Raw genomic sequence first — 6,720 nt, 5'->3', positions numbered from 1 at the left:
CACATATCTTGCTTTGTTGTATTCAAGTTGTAAGATGAATGACATTTCATTTGATCTATGCACAGCTCTTATGGACCACTTGTATTTGATTTATTGCTTCCGCATTTGTGAGCCCCCTATATCCATACTCTGATTGTGTTTAGTTTTTTGAAAGTTGGCCTTCGGTAATTACGGATTACAAGCCATCACGGCACCAAACTACTAGGGGCGGTTTGGGGTCGTGACACACTGTGGCTCGAGAGACCAACTTCGTGGTTGAACACCACTTCCGGTGCCTAACAGTCAGTTTTCGGGGCCCCAGGCTGCGCGCTTCGGCCCTCGAACCTTCATTTTGCATCGGTTTGAGTTCATTTTTGGCAGGGACCTCCGTTTCATTGTTAGAAAGGTCGTAGAAGGGTGGGAGGCCAGTAATTGTTCTGACAACCAGTTTTATTCCTCCATCGCCCTCCGTCGCCCGCTTTTCTCACTCGAAAGCCAATGTTGACCACCCTAAGGCCACTTTTTCCAGCCCTAAACCACATATTTGTATTGTACACACCTGGGAGGCCACCAATAGCACATGGCCGGCCAGTAATTGTGTCTGACTCTTTTGAACCCCTCCTAAAAGTGGCCTTTTCTCTCTCCTGGTTCACTTTCTCCAGTTTTTGACCACATGGTTGTGTTGTGCACACATGGGAGGCCACCAATCTGGGGTGGCCGGCCACTAATACCTCTTGACCCTTTTGACCCTTGGCCGGCCGGCCATGGGAAGGGCCGGCCGGCCAGTTGCAACTTCCATAACCGGCCGGCCGTGATCCCCTCCCCTGGTACATTACAAATATGTATTTTGTTTCCCCTCAGATTGTGTATCCGGGGGGCTGCACTTTTGGGGGGAAACTTGAATTCATTTTCCCCCATTTTTTCCCCCCTTTTTTCCCACACTTTTGCCTATATATCAGGCCCTCCAGCTCCCATTTTAGGGGTTACAAAAATTTGCTTTGAGGCTCCCACATTGTATCTCCCTCTCTCTACACTCCAACCCTCAAAACCTCCCAAACCCTACACCATTTCTACACCACCACCTAGCACCACACCACCACCATCCATTCCAGCCACTTGGAGCTGTTTTCCAGAGCTAAGGAGCCACCAAAATCAAGCCAAGAGTTGTCAAAGACTTGGTCTTCAAGGGTAAGTCCTCTCCTCCCTTTTTCTTGCCCTATTTTGGTCAATATATTAGCCATACTTTCTTGCATATTTGGGCTCCGACCCTAACTGAAAATAGCATTATTTTGAGGTCTTTTTCATGTTTGTTTAAGGGCCTCTCCCTGTTTGAGGCTTCCGTTTTGCACTTGCTTCTTCCGTTTTGCACTTGCTTCTTTACCTCTCTTGTATGCCTCTTTCTTGCATAGTATTTTAGGCCTATTTTTAAACTGTTTTGAGCTTCGTTATAAACTGAAAAGTGGCTTATTTTGATCCCTTCTTCAACATTGTTGAAGGGCTCTTCACAGTTTGAGGCTTCCTTTTGTTACTTTCCTCTTTATCCCTCTTTTGGTCTTATTTTTGCATGTTTTGTTAGCCCCTTGTGCTTGTGTTTTTGGGCTCTAGTCCGAACTGTAAATAGCCTTATTTGAACCCCCTCTTCATGTTTTATCAGGGGTCTTTTGCTTTTTGAGGCTCCCTTTTTACTCTTTGTGTTTAAATCTCTTTTTAGGCCTTAGTTTGCATAGTATTTTAAGCTTGCATGTGCACTGTTTTGGGTTTGGTCACTAACTGTAAAACACCATGTTTTGGGCCCCTCTTCAACTTTGTTGAAGAGACCTCTTCTGTTTGAGGCCAGAAACCATCACTTGCTTCTTTGTCTCCCTTTTGGCCCATTTCTTGCACAATGTTTTAGGCCTGTTTGTATTTAGATCCGTGGCTTGTTGTAAACTGTAAAGTGCTTCATTTTGAGCCCCTCTTCACCTTTGTTGAAAGGCTCTTGGCCATTTAGGGCCAGAAGCTGCTACTTGCTTCATTATCTCTCTTTTGGGGCCATTTTTGCATGCTAGCTTAGTCCTATTTGTGTCAATTGTTTGGCCTTGCTTAAAACTGTAAATATGCTTGTTTTTTGACTGTCTTGATTCTGTATTCACACTTCATGTTCAAATAATGCATGCTTTGCATAGCCATAGGTCATTCCATGTACTTAATTTCATGTTTCGGGTCTCATTCCATGCATCGGGTGCCATGCTTCCATGTTTCGGGGCTGTTTTGCATCATATTTTGGTACTGAAATTTGCATGTTTGCATATCATGTTTCATACCTTGCCATGCTTTGTTAGAGTGGCATTTGTGCCTTAGGGTCGGTCCTCGGTTTGCGTGCATGTGTGCACGCATCTCGAGTGTCTCATTTTCATCTAATGGCTACTGACGTGAGTGTGGCTGAGGTTCACTCATGTTGGTATAAGTCCATTGTGCATTGTGTATGCCATTTCATTTCATAGCATTGTGTATGCTAGGTTGTATGTTAGCGCATTGTGTATGCCATGTTACCTCGTGCATCGTGTATGCTATTTCATAGCATTGTGCGTGCTAGGTTGTATATTAGTTGCATTCATGCATGCCATGCATATTGCATTGTGTTTGGGATAGGAGTTAGCCCGAGCACGAGAAACGAGGTACGTTTCGTACTCCGAGTGACGGAACGTATCTCAATTCCTGGTCGCCGACACTCCGGATTATCCATGATGAAGTCTAGGCCCTGTTGTGTTTATATGTGTATTCATTTTGATATTAAGTCGTGCAATTTGACTCCTCGGCCATTATGCATCAATATGCGTGATTGGTGGTACGAGGATCGAGGCATGCATACATTTGTGAAAATACATTGCCATGCCCTTTTCCTACTCTCTGTTGCAGCAAATCAAGAATCAGTAGCCTTTCAAAAGCCTTGCACAGCATTCTGGCATCAATCGCAAACAGAGGCTAATTGGGGCATCGCAGTGGATTTCCGTGCCAAGCAACCCGAGCATGCATCATTCATCATCCGGAGCGGAGTCGAGGCAGTCCCTAGCTTGCATGCTAGTTTACAGCTTTCTTAGTTAAATTTGTAAATTAATTAGGATTTTGTATTTATTCGAGACTGTATTATTTATTCATTTGGGACTGTATTATTCTTTCGGACCCTCTACGCGAGGGCACAACTGTAATAAGTGTGCGTGTGTGTGATGTATGTCTTCCAACCCCACGTCTTTCTCCATTTTATTTACCAGCTTATGATGGTTAGATTAGGGCATATTTTAATTAGCATACAGTATGATAGCATGTTTGCATTCATTCATCTGTTTTGCATACACCGGGCTCGGCGCATCATAGTAACTGCATTGTGTTTTCAATTCCAAGTTGAATGCATGTTAGCTGTAGCATTTTATATGCCATGTTTAGAATAGCCGAGCCTGCTATAGTTGCATTTTTGCATGTGTTGCATTAGGCATTTCCGTATAATTAGGATCATGCATGGATTTCTAATTAGCTTCTGTTTTGGCTTGGAGTACTCGGTAAGTTTTATGCTTTAGCATCCTTGCATGCGTGTGAGTGACTGCCATGATAGCATGCTTACCATGAGGCTAATTGCTTATGTGATATAACTGCCTGAATGCCTGTGGGTGAAGGTTGGGTTATTTGGATTGGAACAATTCATTCACTGTGTGTTTTAAGCCCACTAGATAGTGGCAAAATCATGTTTTCTAAGTCCACCTGAGGGTGGCAAATCCACGTCTTAGCCTACTTGCGAGTAGCACCATCAAACCATTTTCAAACAAACAAACATGAAATATTTTGTTCCAATTCAGGCGATCCAGTCTATACTTGTATGCTGTGCGCATCACATAATAAATCTAGGCTAATAACCGGAATAAGAACGCATAATGTTTTCAAAAATAGATATCATGGTTAGTAGAGACCGATCTTTGATCGGGCGAGCGGGGGTGCTCACGAAGTGACCTTCCCCAATCGTACCCAAGTTCCCGAGCCGAGGCAACTTTGGTGATGACGGACACGTGGCCTTAGGCAAACGAGTCAGGGTTTCCTAAATTTCCCCAAAATAAAATATTTAGGTGGCGACTCTGTATCTGGCAAAGCAGTCCATGTTTGGCACTTCTTTCAAAAATCTGTTTTCTCAAAACGATTTGCCGGACTTGGACTCTTTGATTCAGACTTAGAACCGTGACAATTTTAGAGTGCTGAACTGTAGTGAGCCCAATATTGAACGGAACGGGGGACTCGTTCCTCCCTGGGGCGTTCGGGGACGTCTACACGGTGACGTCTGAGTCTTAAGGTCAGTCAAAAATTGGGTGTCTACAGTTGCCCCTCTTTGACAAAACTCCAGAGTCGTAATTGACAGGAGTGAATGTCAAAGCCCAGAGACGACCCATTTTTGACAAGGCCGAAGACTTAGACAGACAGGCAAGGTAACAAGGATGTGCCCGCAGGCAGGGGGCAAGATGCAAAATGATATGCACAAAGCCGGACGTAGCTCATGATCATGCAAAGCAGCAAGCTGTAATGAAGCGCACACGTAATAGTTTTAAGCAAGCAAATACAAATCTAACTACAATTCATGCAGAAAGGATGTAAGAGACTTATTCAATTCTCGCTACGTCTCACACGGAGAACATAATACATGTCCGGCTCGTCTGGTCGTGCCAGCCTCAAATGAACCGTACATATAATATCGTGCCTCATGCTGCTGGGGGTGTTTTGCTTCTTCTTAGTTGAACCACAGGTACTACTTTTCTCCCTGACTATGGTCGCAGCTTTCCCTATTCTCCAACAGGGTGACAGACTAGGTTGGTTCAGTATCCAAAATTGAGGTGCATACACATGCTATCTCAATCTATGGGGCTGCCATACAGATTTCAAGCCGAGGATATACCCCTAGGTATTTAGACCAGACTTTAGTCTCGGAAATCCCAAACCTTTGCGTTCTAGGCATAAGCCATTCAAACTCTAGTTTCCACCGTCTCAGTTGGTCTCCTAGGAACTCACCGCAAACACAGGCAGGTGGCTATACCAGACCACCGGAAGTCATTCGGGCACGACAAACACCAAAGGAATTGCACCTTTAGAGGATTTAAGGTCTCTTAGACCAGAAGATTTAAGGTCTCCTAGACCAGAAAGTGCACAAGACAGTGCGAATGATACAAAAATACAATGTGAACAAGACAGTGCGATGCAGTGTGAATGCACAAAGCAGTGCTAAACAGATGCACAAAATAGTGCGATGCTAAAGGTGTACAAAACAGTACGAGCAGGGTGAAGGTACAAAACAGTGCGATATAGATAGGGTGCGCAAGATAGCGCGATGCAATGCACTAACAAATGCAGGTAAGGTGCGCAAAAATAGCGCGATGTGATATGCAAAGCACAAGACAGTGCGATTGAGGTGCACAAAATAGCGCGAATGATAAACTGTACAAAACAGTGCGATGCGCAAAATAGCACGAATGTAAACTGCACAAAACAGTGCGATGCGCAAAATAACGCGAGTTATTTGAAATGCACTAAACAGTGTGATACGCTAAACAGCGCGAGTGATATGCAATGCACAAGATAGTGTGAGTGAGATACAACCACAAGATGCACAGAGACAGTGCTAGTGAGATACAAAGCGTAAGTGCACATGATAGTGCGATAAAATGCACCTTCTATGCAAGTAATGGTCACAGCGCAAAATAGCGCAATGAAATGCATGCACAATGCAGGACCTGGTACACAACTTACGACATAGCATTCCATTCATTTGGCACACAGCTCACAACACAACACTTTATTCGTTTAGCACGCAGCTCACAACACAATATTCTGTTCGTTTGGCACGCAGCTCGAAACACAACACTTTGTTTAATCTGGGCACGTAGCTCTTTTTTTGGGCACAACTCATTCTTCGGGCACACAGCTCCTTTTCGGGCACACAGCTCGTAACACTGCTCAATCTGAACACTCAGTCCATAACAAAGCATTTGGTTTGCATTTTGAACACACAGCTCAAGCACTTGAATTTCTGAACACGCAGCTCATACTTATTGTCATGAACACGCAACCCACCTTTTCTGAAATCTGAACACGCAGCTCAAACTTTTGTCGTGAACACGCAGCTCACACTTTTTGAAATTTGAACACACAACTCATTTTCGATTGTGAACACGCAACACACACTTGTTGAAAGAAGTTGAACACACAGCCCAAACTTTTGAATCTCTGAACACGCAACTCATATTTTGAATGTGAACACGCAGCACACACTTGTTGAAAGTCGAACACGCAGCCCAAACTTTTGAATTTTTGAACACGCAGCCCATTCTGATTGTGAACACGTAGCACACAGTTGTTGAAAGAAGTTGAACACGCAGCCCAAACTTTTGAATTTCTGAACACGCAGCTCATATTTTGAATGTGAACACGCAGCACACATTTGTTGAAAGTTGAACACGCAGCCCAATGCTTTTGAAATCTGAACATACAGCCTAAGTACTTGATGTTGAACACACGGTTCAAACTTTGAGGTGAACACACAGCCCACTGATTTTGAAATTTGAACACACAGCCCAAATACTTGATGTTGAACGCACGGCTCAAACTTTGAGGTGAACACACAACCCACTGATCTCGAAATCTGAACACACAGCTCAAACACTTGATGTTGAACACACAGCTCAAACTTTGAGGTGAACACACAGCCCACTGATTTTGAAATCTGAACAC

Source organism: Camellia sinensis, chromosome 13 (assembly GCF_055761805.1).
Source record: "Camellia sinensis isolate YWXY chromosome 13, ASM5576180v1, whole genome shotgun sequence".
In the NCBI taxonomy this organism is placed as follows: domain Eukaryota; kingdom Viridiplantae; phylum Streptophyta; class Magnoliopsida; order Ericales; family Theaceae; genus Camellia; species Camellia sinensis.
This window is presented reverse-complemented; position numbering follows the sequence as displayed.